The sequence below is a fragment of the Cervus elaphus genome, chromosome X, assembly GCF_910594005.1.
Source record: "Cervus elaphus chromosome X, mCerEla1.1, whole genome shotgun sequence".
Classification (NCBI taxonomy): Eukaryota; Metazoa; Chordata; class Mammalia; order Artiodactyla; family Cervidae; genus Cervus; species Cervus elaphus.
The window spans coordinates 153604901-153609402 of NC_057848.1; the positions used below are offsets into that span (position 1 = coordinate 153604901).

At 39.7% G+C, this 4502-nt stretch overlaps 1 pseudogene; it reads left to right on the top strand.

The window, feature by feature from the left end:
* Window positions 1-211: 211 nt before the first annotated feature.
* Window positions 212-1455, top strand: LOC122689831 (annotated as a pseudogene).
* Window positions 1456-4502: the final 3047 nt, after the last annotated feature.

Here is a 4502-nt window from a genome sequence, read left to right on the forward strand (position 1 = left end):
TCTGCCCCCAAAATGTCTATTTCCTGACCCCTAGAATCTCTGAACATGTTATGTTACATAGCAAGATGGAATTAAGGTTGCTAATCAGCTGACCCGAAAACAAGGAGATCAGCTTCAATTATGCAGCTGAGCCCAACATAATCACACAGGTCCTTAAATAGAAAAGTGGCGACTTCCAGATCTTGTCTGCCATGGTGGACTGGCTGTAGTTATGTGCTCCCCGTTACTTTGGAATGTTTTTCGGGGCTTTTGGGCCCGCCGGGATGTTGTCCTGGCCCGCGGACACCTAAACCTGCCCCTGGAGGAGCTGTTTGCCCGTGGCGGACCCCTGCAGACCTTCCTCGAGCGCCAGGCTGCATGTTGTCCGTCAGATAGAGGAAAGAGGAGGTATATTTTGTAAGATGAAAATGAGGACTTAAGGAAACTTGCCGAAAATGAAATAACTTCATGTGAAAAAGAAATAGCTCAATTAAAGCATCAGATTATCTTACTTTTGATTCCCTCAGAAGAAACAGATAAAAATGATTTGATCCTGGAAGTAACTGCAGGAGTTGGGGATCAGGAGGCAATGTTGTTTACCTCAGAGATATTTGATATGTATCAGCAGTATGCTGCATTTAAAAGATGGCATTTTGAAACCCTGGCATATTTTCCAAGTGAAATAGATGGCCTTAGACATGCATCCGCCAGCATTGGGGGTTCAGAAGCCTATAAGCACATGAAGTTTGAAGGAGGTGTGGATAGAGTCCAAAGAGTGCCCAGGACAGAGAAGCAAGGCCGCATCCACACCAGCACCATGACTGTAGCCATCTTACCCCAGCCCACCGAGATTAACCTGGTGATTAATCCTAAGGATTTGAGGATTGATACCAAGCGAGCCAGTGGAGCCGGGGGGCAGCATGTGAACACCGCGGACAGTGCTGTCCGGATCGTTCATCTCCCAACGGGTATTGTTTCCGAATGCCAACAAGAAAGATCTCAACTGAAAAATAAAGAGATGGCTATGAGAAAGTTACGTGCAAAACTGTACAGCCTGCAGCTAGAAGAAGAAACAAGTAAATGATACAATGCTAGGAAGATTCAGATTGGCACAAAAGGAAGGTCAGAGAAAATAAGAACATATAATTTTCCACAGAACCGGGTCACAGATCACAGAATAAACAAGTCACTTCATGATCTTGAAACGTTTATGCAAGGAGAGTACCTACTGGGTGAACTTGTACAGTCATTGAAGGATTATGCTAATTATGAATCTTTAGTAGAAATAATTTCCAAAAAAGTTTAAGTTGATTTGTTACTAAAGATTTGTATAGCTTCTGAAAATTCTGTTATAGCAAATCAGGTTGTATATATACAGTATTCTCTTGAAACACATGAGTTAACACAGTTGAGAGTAACATTTTTAATAAATAGATAATTTATATAAGTCTCTGAATGTATTAAGTAAAAAAAACATACAATTTAAAAAAAAAAGAAAAATGGAAGGCAGAAGATTAGAAGCAGAGAGATGGCATCATCAAGAAGTTTCAGTTAGCCATTTCTAGCTTTGAAGATGGAGGAAGAGGTTACAAGCCAAGGAATGCATGTAGCTTTGAAATCTAGAAAAACTGAGGAAATGGATTCTCCCCTGGTGCCTCCAGCAGGAATTCAGACATTGTTGTTTAAAGCCACAACTATTTCAAATCACAAAGTGAAACTTAACGGGCAAAGTAAATCAAAACGCTTACTTATATGAAATTATAGACTTACAGACTTTTTTAAAGTAGCAAATGTAGCTTTATTTTCATCAGCTACTTTTCATAGAACAGTATGTGGCACCCTCTCACTCCTTCTTGGCCTAGTGCATGGTCAGCCCCTCTCAGAGTCAACAGCGCTGGGAAAGAAAAAGAGAATAGGAATGGACACCAAGTTAAAGTCATTTACTTGTGACAAAATACACCTAATGATCATTATATTGACTGAAGTAGGTGCTCTTTCTCAAAGCACCTGTTCTGGAGTAGACTGCTACTCTGCTCCTTTCTCCTCTACAAATACATATGGACTGGTGTATACATTCGGTCTTTACCTTCAAGAGAGAACCAGATTTGGTGACGTCAATAAAACATAGGCAAAGTGTGGAGTAAACGAGAGTTAATGTTTTCAGTTTTAAGCAACCATACATATATATTACATTAAGAACCTAAGTAATGTATGTATATTAAGCACTAACTAAAACATATCAAATTATGATATGTTAAAATGCAAATAACTCATGTGGTTTTAAAAGATAAAACAAAGTTGATGCTAACAAATTTAATGTGACTCATTAATAGAAGAGAGAAAAAGTGGAAACTTAAAACTTTTTTAACAAAATACCATATAAATACATATGGAATACATACAAAATTACTTATAGAACTACAGATAATTCTTATTTTATCCTTTCCTATATTGTATAACTATTAAATAATGAGCATGTATCACTTTTTAAATTAAAACATTAAAAAAAATAAGGCTAACTATCCTTCCCTCATGACTCAGATGGTAAAGAATCTGCCTGTAATGTGGGAGACTGGGTTCAATCCCTGGGTTGGGAAAATCCCCTGGAGAAGGAAATGGCAACCCACTCCAGTACTCTTACCTGGAGAATCCCATGGACAGAGGAGCCTGATGGGCTACAGTCCATAGGGTTGCAAAGAGGCAGACACAACTGAGTGACTAATGCTTTCTTTCTCCCTAATAAAAAAATAAATGTATTGAAAAAATACATTTTTAAGTATATTCGAAACTGAAAACCCAAGATTATGCAGACATCTGTCCCTAAAACAGATGTTTGTTCAAGTGCCTCTTGCTGTCTAAAATGCAGCCAAGTGGTATCCAAAGTGATGTCAATCTTGGTGAAAGACATCGGGGCTTATGCATAGCTGAGGGCTAATAGCTTGCTCTCATGTGACTGCAACTTACGGCAGTAGGGGGGCCAGATAATCTGGACTAAACAGGGAAAAGAAAGTTTTAGGACATCAATTTTAAAAGCCACTTCAGAGACTTCCCTGGAGGTTCAGTGGTAAAGACTTCACCTTCCAGTACAGGAGTTGTGCGTTTGATCCCTGATCGGGGAACTAAGATTCTACATGCCTCATGGCTAAAACACCAAAACATAAAACAGTAGCAATATTGTAATAAATTCGATTAAGACTAAAAAAACAAATGGTCCACATGAAAATAAAAGTCTAAAAACATAATATAGGAAAATTTAAAAGTAGAAATATAAAGCCAGGCTTCCCTGGTGACTCTGTGATAAAGAATCCGTCTGTCAATGCAGGAGACACGAGTTTGATCCCTGATCTGAGAGGATCCCACATGCTGCAGAGCAACTAACCCTGGGAGCCATAAATATTAAGTTCATGCTCTAGAGCCCATGCTCTGTAACAAGAGAAGCCACCACAATGAGAAGTCTGAGCACCGCAACTGGAGAGCAGCCCCCACTTGTCACAACTAAAGAAAAGCCCTCACGTACCAACAAAGACCCAGAACAGCAAAAAGAAACTTTTTTAAACAGTAAAATTATAGAAATAAATAAAAAACCACTTCAGATTGTTGGGAACCATGAAAGGATGGGGTTAAAAGGAGTTCTGTCCGAGGAAGCCCATGCTAACTTGAGCCTCCTGAGATGCAAAGATAAAGGATATGCACCCTGGTGACTAGGACGCTCTATATTCCCTGAAAACAGAGCTGTTGGCCATAAAGCAGAACAAAATCATCAAGGCAAGAGCAGCCACCATGGCTCAGCTGTTGCACACACAGCTCCCATGACAGAAGACCCCAAGGCACCAATTCAGGAGAGAAAATCTGGAATCAAGATTCATGCTGACAAGCACAAGACTTGGCATACAGTCCTTAGTCACACCAGCAGTATATGTAATATCTGCTTAAGCTAAATCCTCCACAATTTGTTCAGCTACCGCACAGCTTATTGAAGGTTAATCATCCTTATAACTTGGATATTAATGAGAAAACTAGGAAATGAATTGTGAGGATGACAAAACCTGAAGAAAGAATTTAGCATATTAAACCCTTCCAAAAGTGAACTCTCTCTTAACATCAGATATTTGTAATTCATATTTTTAAAAATACCTCTACTGTTGTTTAGTCACTAAGTCATGTCTGACTCTTTTGTGACTCCATGGAATGTAGCCACCAGGCTCCTCTGTCCATGGGATTTCCCAGGCAAGAATACTGGAGTGGGTTGCCATTTCCTCCTCCAAGGGATCTTCCTGACCCAGGGATCGAACCCACATCTCCTGTGTCTCCTGCATTGGCAGGCAGACTCTACCACTGAGACACTAGGGAAGCAAAAATACCTTACATGAGAGCAAATTTTACTTGTAAAACTGGACAGTAATTCTCTGACCACAGTGGGAAAGTGAGGGCAAAAATGGCCAGTTAACTATCACTGTGCAACAAAGTATCCCCAAACTCCAAGACTTAAAACAATAGCCATTTATATTATTGCTCGCAAAACT